Source organism: Siphateles boraxobius, unplaced genomic scaffold, assembly GCF_051911475.1.
Source record: "Siphateles boraxobius isolate OS27281-9 unplaced genomic scaffold, OSU_SipBor_1 23, whole genome shotgun sequence".
Taxonomy (NCBI): Eukaryota; Metazoa; Chordata; class Actinopteri; order Cypriniformes; family Leuciscidae; genus Siphateles; species Siphateles boraxobius.
In genome coordinates, this window is record NW_027508844.1 from 1,088,666 (window position 1) to 1,100,898 (window position 12,233).

General features: G+C 45.4%; 1 protein-coding gene across 1 annotated transcript in view; it reads left to right on the top strand.

Annotated features, from left to right (window-relative positions):
- The first annotated feature begins 1,106 nt into the window (after positions 1-1,106).
- Positions 1,107-12,233, top strand: part of LOC143747606 (FGGY carbohydrate kinase domain-containing protein-like) — a 68,886-nt gene continuing 57,759 nt past the window's right edge. The window contains exon 1 of the mRNA XM_077240430.1: positions 1,107-1,148. The gene's annotated coding sequence lies outside the window, so the exon portion shown is untranslated. The remainder of the gene's footprint in view (positions 1,149-12,233) is intronic.

Consider the following 12,233-nt stretch of genomic DNA (forward strand, 5'->3'; position numbering starts at 1 on the left):
CGGTTCAGAAAAAATGGTATCGGGACATCCCTAATAATTTCTGGTAGGCTATATCTAAGTTACCCAGGAGCTTTGTTCACATAGGCTTAGCTTGATGAATCGAGTCGTTGAACACAGCAGGAGAGAACGCAACGTTAGCCAGCTAGCTAAAGCTCCAGTGGAAAATTATTAGCTAACGCTACGGAGGCCATAATATTTCTGACTCATGGCTGAAGTTAAGTTTCTCCAGCTCTCCCCAGGTTGGCAAAAATGCATCTCAAAATGCATCAGATTGATGGTTTAAAATATGGAATATTTTAATTTTTCTTACGGGGGAGCGTGCCCCCGAACCCCCCTAGAGGGGTAATATCCTTCTCACCTTTTTCACCCCTGGCCCGCTTTCATGCCTGCTATAGTTCCTTTTCCAGACTTATACAAGCAGACTGTTGGAGTGATGTGTGTGTGTGTGTGTGTGTGTGTGTGTGTGTGTGTGTGTGTGTGTGTGTGTGTGTGTGTATAGATATATATAAATATAGATAGATAAATATCTATATACACAGTATATATATATATTGTTTTTATATTCATTTTTTTAAATATTATTTCATATTCATGTATTATTTATTTGTGTTTCTGTGAATAGCTGTTACAGTTCTACAAATAAAGCATTCTATCTTTTTACATATCATTTAAAATGCTACAAAAAATGCACCTGAATGCAGGAAATGAAGTGTTTAATGCCCAACGTTCCCTGGGGGAGGTCCCCCAGACCCTCCATTGATGATATTATTGCTTATTATTATGTGCCTCTGAGTAGAAGTAGTAGTTACCAAAAGCGGGGGTGGGTGGTGCGGACTGGGCTAAGCCCCCAATGTATCAAGACCCTAGCAACGCCCCTGCTCAGCAATATCCTGTTCTGTAGGATTTTCATTCTGTCTTGCAGGATTCCTGCATTAACCCCGCACAGTGAGTGCAGGGTTTGAAAGGGTTTTATTCTAACTATCCCATAATGACCTCGGCACGAATGCTATTGAGTCTCGCGCGGTCGTACTTTTTGGTCGTACAAAGTATATTGTGAATGTTTTTTTCTTCAGTCGCTGAAACTCTGACTGAAGTCCTGCAGAAGCGAATGAGAGTAAACGCGTTTACTCCAGACGCGCGCGAAGCAGGTAGGAGTTTCACTGTGAGACAGGGACGTGCACAGGAATTATGAGGGGCAGTTGCTCTGACCTGAAAAAAGGGCTTCCCCTACATTCAGTTGTGCTTCTTGCTCGTATTCAGTTCTGATGGTAGGCTACGGGCAACTACGCATGATTTGTAGTATGATTGCGTAAAGGGAACAGGAATTCCGGTAGGCAACAGAATCGACTGCTAAACCCAGGGCCGATCCTGAACTCCCCCTGGGGCCCTAAGCAAAAGGGGCCCTCTACCTGACCTGTGACGCCGTGAGCTATGTAAACCATTTGCCATTGCCACACAATCACACCTGACACTTCAGTGCTCCCAATACAATCCTCCCTCCTTTAAACAAAACAGTCAAAGAATAAGTACAACAATATAGAACAGAATGAGGTTCAAACAAACAATATTTATTGAATAGAGTATTTTCTATAGAATGTTAACATAATAAAAGTGAATATTAACGTAAACATAAATAAGAAGAAAATAATAAATTATAACCCTGAGCTTTGGCTTTTGGGATTAACTTTGGTTCTCTCTACAGCCTGGGTATTTTCTGCATCAGTATGATTTTTTTTTATTTATTATTATGCATGTTGAAGCAATTCTTGATTTATGGTTATTATTTACTGAGGGATGTGCATCCATATTGACTAGTATGTCCAGCTAATCAACATTTTAAATTCAATATAGCCTATAAATCAATAGTCAATCAATGTCAAATTGTCAATACATTGCTTTCTATCTTGCATAATTAGTGCAGTTGTTTAGAGTTTTTAACTACACTGAGACTAGATAATCAGTTTCTTGTTTTATAAATGTGACTTTGATTGGGAGTGCCATCATTCACGTGCATGTATTGTACAGTATGTCTGGTCTCCACATATTTCTGCTTGAAAAATGGGAGTTTCATTTCGTGCACGCGCATATGAACGCACGATAACACACGCGACGCGGTTATGTTTTCCGAGCTGCAGTAAACAAACACCGTTGCACTTTGTCGTTTATCAAAAACAAACGTAATACATTTTTTTATTTTACTCTCACTTTTGTCAGGCACAAAGTGATGCAAGAGATGCACTGCCTGCCAGGCCCGGATTGGCCATCTGGCAATTCTGGCACATGCCAGAAGGGCCGGTGTTATTTTCTATTGTTTTGGGCCGAGCTGACCACGTTGCTTTCCTTGATCATTTCAAATTCAATTCCCGCTACTTTTTCCCTTGCTTTTTCCCTCTTCCTCGCTATGTTCCTCGCGCTCGCGTCCGCGCCGCTGCTACTGTCTTCTTCTTCTTCTTCTTCGATAGTAGCCTAAGCTACTGTCTGTATACTGCCACCTGCTTTACTGGAGGTCTAGCACCCAAATGCAAGCCGCCACTTCACAGACACAGATAGCTGCGTGTTCTGAGTTAACACAATCAGAGCGTAAAAATACGGGATATTTACGGGAAAATACTAAAACGGGAAGACAGCGGGAAAAGAGCTAAAATAGTGAGAAACCCGGAAAAAACGAGATGGGCAGGCCCATATTTATAGGGGGGTTTCTCCCCCTAGCTACTGGCAAGTGATATTGCAGGACGTGCATGAGGACGTGATAGGCAGAGGCCCTCCCCTCTGCCCAAAGTAATATGCTCCACGTCAAGAGTACGCAACCAAAAGCGGGGAAAGAGTAAAACAAATCTTGCTAGCATGTCAGTGGCCGATCATTGAAAGGGTAGCGGAGAAGAGCGCGCTAATGCAACGGCTGCTGATTTAATAAGGTAAGTCATGCTTCTTTTTATCATATATATTCTATTGTGGTTTGGTCATGGTGCTTTTTCTTTATTAAGCAGTTGTGTTGTGTGCGTCGGGCCGCCGTGCCATGCTCGTGTGTGCGTGTGTTTTTGGCCGCTGTGCCATACTCGTGTGTATGTGTGTTTTTGGCCGCTGTGCCATGCTCGTGCTGTGAATGTGTATGGACTAAGGTCTATGCGCCTCAGTCTTATATCCTGACGTGTATGCCTATGAAAGTCATTGCTGCCTTGTATGGTGTGTCTCAGTGGGAAAAAAATTCAGATTCTGGGGATGTTTTTTTAACGTCATCAATTAGTTGGGCCGGTGAAAACCACAAATGCAAGGGCCGAATTTTGGTCCCAGTCCGGCCCTGCTGCCTGCCCAGCTAGGTTAGCAAGACCGAAAAAAAACATCAAACTTTGCTGACATCAAACTTAGAGAGGAGAGAACACAAGTTTACCTGATTGTTGTTCCCGCAATTCACTCTCATGGGTTTTTTCTTCTTCCTCTTTTCGTGACCAGAAGGATAGTTTCGCTTCATTTTGTCATGGATGTTGTACACATTAACTGACACGCTATGACACGAGATGGAGGCGGGGCCTTAAGTCATTTGTGGGGTCTTACGCACCGGTCTCGTGCAGCGCTGCAGCCACGTAAACAGTTTGCCCTTCCCTTACTGACTTTCAAGTTCGGTGCACGAATGGAAGTGAATGAGGCTTTGCGATTTAAAAAAATAAAAATAAAAAATGTATCTAGGCCCGGTTGCCCGGGCAACCTGAGCAACCCCCCTGTGCACGTCCCTGCTGTGAGATACTTAATGTTACAGTCATTCTACCGATGTAAACAAACAAAGCAGTTGCAAACGGATATGAAATTTGCATGAAGGAAATAGCGGGCTGTATTCAGTTTTATCTTTTTGCAGTAATGAGAGTGAGTTAACTAACGTTATGACAGTAATGAGGGGAGTTCACCCAAATATTAACCCGTGTGTGTCCGTCTGTCTGTCGCTGTGTGTGTGTGTTTGTTTGTTTGTTTGTTTGTTTGTCTGTCTCTCTCTCTCTCTCTCGGTGTGTGTTTCTCTCTCTCTCTCTCACTCTCTCTCTCTCGCTCTCTCTCTCTCTCACTCTCTCTCTCTCTCTCTGTGTGTTTGTCTCGCTCTCTCTCTCTCTCTCTCTCTCTCTCTCTCTCTCTGTAGGTGTGTGTGTGTGTGTGTGTGTATATACCTTCTAAGCAGAAGTTATGAGGATAAAAAAAAGAGTCAGGAAATTACATGGTTAATTTGTACATCATTGTAATGTTTAATCATTGTTTAATAAACACATATGGCACCTTTTTCCAAGTCTTCATTTGTCACTCTTTCTTTTTTTTTTTTTAAATATCGCAATAATGATCGTACCGTGGTCTTTACACCAAGGTATTATCGTAACGTGAGATTTTGTCGTTACATTCCTATTATTTACAAGTCATAACTTTTGCCAATATTTGGAATAGAATTTAAAAAATGTATACTACAAATATTTTTCTATTAATTTAGTGTGCCTTTACATTGCTTCAATGCGTAACTATTTTAGCGTCATATTTCTATCCCGTGCTGCGTGAATCCAGGTCACTTCTGAAACTTTACAGCATGCAATTGGCGTCGGTTCTCTTAGCAGCATGAAAAATAATAGTGTTATTCAATGGATTATATAGGCTGAAGCCTCGAATGCGAGTCAAGACTGCTCCCTTTACAATCACTAATGCTGTCGCTCTGTCATTTCATCACGATCTCACAAAGTGCAATGAAGCCGCCAACAATGCACAATACATCTCTAAGGCTACGTCTACATTAATCCGGATACATTTGAAAACGGCGTTTTCGTATAAAAAACACTGTCCATCCACATTAACGTTTTCCAAAAGCTTCTCCTCCACACTAGTGTTAGTGATGGGTCGGTCATGAGTGATTTTTTTCACTGTAAACGAATCTTTAATATGACTCAGGAGCACTGAGTTGTCTCAGAGAGTGATTCGTTCATTTTGTGTTGTTGACCACCCATTTGCAACATCTGTTCTGTACAGGTAATGGAATTCTCACAAAAGCTCAATGAGATGATACAAATGGAAAAATAAATGATAAAGTTATCGCGCAATTCCTCTGGCAGGATAATGCTATTTAGCAAAATATATCAGCATTCACTGAGTTCACCAGGTTGCACTCAGTCACCATATGTTTGGTCTTTGCAGAACTGTGATATGAAAGTAACATTTTAGCAACAGTGTGAAAGTGAATGGCACATAAGATGCACAATACCGGTATAAACATGAATATATACCGGTACAATATGTGTCACATGACTAAACATGCGTCATCGTTTTCAAATACCTCCGTTTTGACAGTCCACACTACAATGCCAAAATGGCGTTTTCAAATTTATCCACTTTGGAGAGCGTTTTTCAAAAAGCTTAGTTTTCATTTATAAAAACACCGTCTCAGTGTGGACTGAAGGCCAAAATGGAGGAAAAAAAAGTGTTTTCAAACGAAAACGTATTAGTATGGACAAGGTCTTATGCACGATTACACAAGTTTTCAGCCCTGATTTTAGCCCTGATTTTCACTCGCTAATATTTTATTAACAAAGTGCGGGAGAGGCACGTTCAGATAATTAACCTAATTGTCATGGGAGGAGCTCATCCAGTCAACTCAATTAGCTAACATCAGGATGTATACAGCAGATTTTACAGCTGTTCTATGACAGCTTTCCAGCATTTGGCCCCCGCCCAATTGCAACATGTCTGAAATCGAACTCTAGCCGTCTGATGACGAATCCTTTCTCTCCCCTGATCCTCTGCCGCAATCCGGCGCCACTAGGATCATCCCTCCTCCTCCAGTCACAGCCGCCGAACCCCCGGTTTCATCGCGTGGACGTCGTTCCGTCCGAACCAAGTTAAGCATTGAACGTTAGCATTTTGTTTTTTTAATTGTTATTTGGATACCGCCATGAAATATGAAACGCTATTTTCTGGACTGAAGACTGAGAGTGATTTTTGCAGATGTGTGTGTTCAATAGAGCTAATGTTATATTTTTTTGGCTAACCAGTGTGTGAAATATAGTGTGACAGTGTAGATTTCAGTAGCTAGCTATAACGCAAGAACAAGCTGTGACTTATTTATTTGCTCTGTGATTTAAGGGCTGTTTAAATACATATTTTCTCTTGGAAATAAAGGACTTTTTGTTTTTATCAATTAGCTCATCTTCACAGTTCACATATTTTTAGATGTTTAAATAAGCAGAGGCAGAGTAAATTGCATTCAAATGCCACAAATGTTTGAGATGCAATATGTGTTAATTGTGTTATTATAAGTGAGTGGTAAGAGTAGTTCTCTTACGAGAGTATCTCTCGTACTGCGTAATATCTTACGCTATGTGGAAAACTATCTTTTCCACGAGATATTGAAGCCAAAAATTATCCTTAATTTTGAATTAATGTAAAACGCTGTGCAGCAGCATGCAGACATAGGCAAGACGGCTTGCGCGCCTATTGGCTGCCCTGCGGCAACAGCAGCAGCCTATCGATCCGGAGTGAGAAGCCACGCCCTCTGAGAAAAAGCACACAGCGGGACGAGCCTTGAGTCTGAAGTCGCTGGCATCGCCGCCTTTAGCCGCCGTACCTGCTACGCTTTCCGGTATTATATCCTTTTCTGCAAGTGTGTGTGTGTGTTCGCCGCTGCAACACACATTTTTTCACTGTCTCTCTCCCTCTCCTAAAAGAGCTGCGTCTTTTTCAAGATGCATAGATCCTGCGGCTCGTGCCGAGCCACACTTAGTGAAGAGGATCGCCATGTCATCTGCGTTTCCTGCCTGGGTGAGGATCATGCGGCTCTCGCTCTCGTCCACGGCGGATGCCCTCACTGTGAGCTACTGCCGATGGTGACTCTGAGGACTTGCCTGGCATCATTCTCAGAGCCTGCACTTCAGCCAGCTGTAGCGCCGCGCCATAAAAGCGCCGTGCCAGCGCGGCCCCGAGCATCAAAATCGCTGCGCGGCTAGCTTTCTTTACGTTACAAGAAAGCTATCCCGCCCCCCGTGGACATGCGTCACCGGCGAAATGAGGAAAGAGTGTGTTTTGGTCACAATCCAGTGGCCATTCTCCATTTCTCAAACATTTCTCAGCTCCTCTTAGTTCGAGCGGCTGAAAAAGTTCAATATTGCAGCAATGAGCCTGTTGTATAACACGCACGCCTGCAAACAAATGCCAACACATACAAACTGTGATGACGCTCTCTTATCTGCTCGAGCTATTTTAAGCTTTTGTTGTTTCCCCCTGTGGCACAGAGGCAAAACCCAAAGCCTTCGCACGGGAGACCCGTGTTCGATCCCAGGTCTCGCAGCAGATAAAATTTAGTCTCGCCGCGGCCAGACTTGCACCGAAAAGGGAGCAGTCACCCAAACCGAACACAGCCCAGTGTTCATTTCTACACACAAACACAGCCGGTAAAACGAAACCAACCCACATACAGTCAGCTAAGACCCACGGTGTTTAAGTCTCGCCGCGGCCAGACTCCACCGAAACTTCTCGCTCGTTCAGTTCCAAACAATGTGACTGTTCCAGTGTATTTCGCGGTAAACAAGCCGGCACCACAGCCCGCTTGCCTGCACACAAATGCCATTTTTACGGCGACCCAGATAAATCCCAAAAGAGTGTATTTTCTGGTATTCCGGTCACGGCCGATGGTGTTATGAGTGTTGTAAGAATGCCCACGTCTCAGTGCCCATTCCCACACACAGACACAGCCCGCCACAGTTCAGGGCTAGCACAAATAAAATCGACTCATGTCGATTGTGCAAAAATGTAGTGAATGTGCCCACGACAGAGTGCCAACAAACACTACACGATGCGTGTCCCTCGTTTTCTGTAAAAACGAAACACACACGACGCACATTTGGTCAGCACAAGCCGACGGTGTTCTCAGTGCAGTGAATGTGCCCGCCGTTCCGCGCCCACATTCCTTCACAGACACGCTCAACCCCACAGGGTTTGTCCCGCTCTCTCTCTCTCCACAACCTGTCACAGAGAATTCGAGCGCGACCAGGCTGCCCGCCGTGATCGGCGCGCCTCCCGCCTCACACACTATAAACACAGTGTTTATGTCTCAGCACACCGAAGCTCTGCAGCTGCCGCTATGCCGCGGCCAGAGCCCGGATTTCGTTCTACCCCTAGCTATTCAAGCAGATGCGTGGGCAAAGCTTCCCGGGGTATCAGAATGGGTGTTGAACACTATAAAAAGAGGCTATTCGCTACAGTTTGCTCGACGTCCCTGCCGTTACACGGCGCGAGTCGAAACCACGGTAAACAACGAAGTATCTCATCTACTTCGAGCCGAAATAGCAAAACTGCTGAGCAAAGGGGCCATAGAACCTTTATCTCAGGCTCAGAGCGAAGGGGGGCTTATACAGCAGATATTTTCTGGTACCGAAAAAAGACGGGGGTCTCAGACCCATTCTAGATCTGCGACAGCTGAACAGAGTGCTTATGAAGCGCCAGTTCAGAATGCTGACAACCAGGAAAATCCTCGCGCAAGTGCGCCAGGGAGACTGGTTTATGTCAATAGATCTGAAAAATGCCTATTTCCAAATACAAATAGCGTCACGTCACAGGCGATTCTTGAGATTCGCCTTCGAGGGCCAGGCATATCAATACACAGTCCTACCGTTCGGCATATCCCTAGCACCCCGTACATTTACGAAGTGCATGGATGCGGCCCTCGCACCCCTGAGACTTCAGGGCATGCGAGTTTTGAACTACTTGGATGATTGGCTGATTCTAGTTTGATCACATTCAGAGCTCATAGAACACAGAACCACATTACTCGAGCATCTCGAGAATCTGGGTCTCACAGTCAATTTGGTGAAGAGTTCGCTGTTTCCTAGCCAGAAAATCTATTTTCTGGGAACAGTGCGGGACTCGCTGTCTATGACAGCACATCTGTCGCCAGAGTGAGAACTGGACATTCAGCGCACCGCGAAATCCTTTCGCCGTGGCTCTATAGTCCTGCTCAAAAGGTTTCAGAAAATGCTGGGCCTCATGGCCTCGGCATCTTCAGTACTCCAGCTGGGCCTGCTTCGCATACGCCCACTGCTGTTATGGCTGAAAGTGCGAGTTCCACCCGGGGCATGGACCTCTGGTCTGTTTCACCTCAGGGTGGACATGAAATGCGTTTCGGCTCTGGAACCTTGGAAAATAGCCGACTGGTATCAGTCAGGCGTGTGTCTGGGGACTCCCTCGAGTGTGACGGTGGTGTCCACGGACGCCTCCACCTCGGAATGGGAAGCTCGAGGGCAGACCGTTCTTCGGCCAGTGGTCAGAACGGGAAAAGCTCCTACGCATAAACTGTCTAGAAATGCTGGCAGTCGACAACGCGCTATGGCGTTTTTGTCCCCAGATAAAAGGCCGCCATGTCTTAGTCCGGTCGGACAACATGTCAGTGGTGGCATACAAAAATCACCAGGGTGGCGTCAGGTCCCGAAACCTTTACAGGCTGACGGAACGCCTCCTGGTCTGGGCTCAGCACAACCTGCTTTCACTGAAAGCAGCGCATGTGCCTGGTCGCCTGAATCTGGGACCATCTGTCCAGAAACAATGTCCCAGCAGGGGAATGGTCCAGAAACGATCCAACTGCTGAGGGAGACATTCGGAAGAGCGCAGGTGGACCTGTTCGCGTCTCAAGAAAGCGCTCACTGTCCGAACATTTTCTGCAAGAGCATGTTGCCGTCTATTAGACGGCTCTATTCCTCAAAGTGGTCAGAGTTCTCTGCCTGGTGTCAAGCTCAGGGCTTTTCACCCGCAGAATGCGGAGTTACGGAAGTGCTCTCCTTCCTTCAGGAGCTGCTGGATAAGGGCAGAACCCCATCCACGCTCAAAGTATACGTGGCGGCCATAGCGGCGTTTGCAAAACCGACGTCTGGTCAGTCACTGGGGAAAAACGACCTGGTCGTGCGATTCCTCAGGGGAGCTCGGAGGCTGAATCCTCCCAGACCCCCCTTAGTCCCTGTGAGGGACCTTTTTTACGGTTTTGGAAGCCATGAAAGGTGCCCCATTCGAGCCAATCCATTTGTCAGACATGAAACATCCTTCTCTCAAAACGGTATTCCTTATGGCTCTCGCTTCAGTGAAGCGCGTAGGGGACTTGAAAGCGCTTTCGGTAAGCGCGTCATGCATGGAGTTTGAGCCTAATGGCTCAAAAGTCATACTCAAACCAATGCACGGGTACGTGCCCACATCCCTCAACACACCGTTCAGGGCCCAGGTTATTTCCCTGTGCGCCCTCCCAGTTCGTGATGAGGAGAAGGATGCGAGTCTCCTCTGCCCTGTCAGGGCACTGAGAGCTTATGTGTCCCGCTCGTCGGTCTTCAGACAGACTGAGCAGCTCTTCGTTTTGTTTGGCGGACGCTCCAAGGGACTGGCCGCATCAAAACAGAGCCTATCCAGATGGATAGTCGACGCCATAGCACTGGCTTACACTTCTAAGGGCCTGCAGTGTCCTTTGGGTGTCAGAGCGCACTCCATGATAGGCGTGGCCTCATCGTGGGCGTGGTATAGTGGGGTTACCGATATCTGTACGGCCACGGGCTGGGCCTCGCCGTCTACATTTATAAGGTTTTACAACCTAGAGGTTCCCGCCTTACAAGCCAAGCTTCTGTCGGTATAGAATTCAGTGATATCTGCCCCGGTGTGCCGGCCCAGATGCTGAGTTTCGCTTGTGCATCGCTCACTGAGCGATAAAACAGCTCCATGGGTGTTGAATAACCCGTACTATTACCCAGTTCAGGCTGAACACGTTCACCCTGTATGCGTGAAACACTGTTAACATAACTAGCTCCTGTAGGATGCTATTTCATGGGGAATGATGCTTGCAGCCTCTCTTCTCAGACTCTCTGTGAGTCTATGGTGATTATGCACTATATGAGCCCCGCGCTACTGCCCTTGGGACTTTGGTGTCGGATCCCAGTACGCACTGCGTTTTGCATTGTGTTCCCCATAGCGTAAGATATTACGCAGTACGTGGGATACTCTCGTAAGAGAACGTACTTGGTTACTAATGTAACCTCGGTTCTCTCTAGAGAGGGAACGAGTACTGCGTATCTTGCCGTGCATACACAGCTCTGGTTCGCTTCGGCGATGAAAACCAGTTGTACCAGCCTAATCGAGCTATGTTTATAGGGCATGACCACGCCCTTTCTGGCGGGATGTGATGAAATGGGCGTGAAATGCCCCCATTGGATATGTGTCACGCAGAGCCTCTCTCGATAGGCTGCTGCTGTTGCCGCAGGGCAGCCAATAGGCGCGAAAGCCGTCTTGCCTATGTCTGCATGCTGCTGCACAGCGTTTTAAATTAATTCAAAATTAAGGATAATTTTTGGCTTCAATATCTCGTGGAAAAGAGGTTTTCCCCATAGCGTAAGATATTACGCAGTACTCGTTCCCTCTCTAGAGAGAACCGAGGTTACGTTAGTAACCGAGTACGTTATAAAAATAGTTTAGTTATGTAAAAATAAACCTTTGTAGATCCTATATTTAGGCACATTGCTGACACCTTTCTTTTTGACATTTTAATGGAGTCAAAGCTGTTATTTAAGGGGTTCCAGAGCCCCACGAACACCTGTATTTTGCACACTGATTCTAACCCAATTTGACAATGATCCTGCTTTATGTTTGTAGTTATAGCTATTACTTCAAAGTGAATTGACTAACTGATTGATTGAGTGATTGAATTACATTTCCCCCAGGGTTAGGGTTAAGAGAATAGTTATGAAGAGAAGCAGAGATATTCAGAGCTTCTTCAAAAAAGAAAAGAGTCAGAGGCAGCCACAGCTTCTACAGCAGCAGTGAAACGGCTCAGTATAGGTACAGCAGTATTGATGAAGAGCAGTCAGCTCCTCCTACACAGGTTGGTAGGCTAAGTCATGCTTGGATAGTTTGAATTTACCATGTAGGCTCACATTCAAGTTGTTTGTCACTCCAGTTATACAATTACAACTGTCTGAAACATCACTACACAAGAACAATAGTTAAAACAGTTGTAAAAGACAGAAGAACAATAATAAAATGTGGATAATACATAAATACACACACACACACACACACACACACACACACACACACACACACACGTTTGAAGAGACAAGGACTTTAATCCACAACAAGGAAATAGCTCTTAGAATATGTGTACCCTATCCTGAACATAATTACTGATTAAAAATAGACGTTAAAATAACCAGAGATACTTGAGGACTATGATAGGTGGAAATGGAATAAAAAAATGA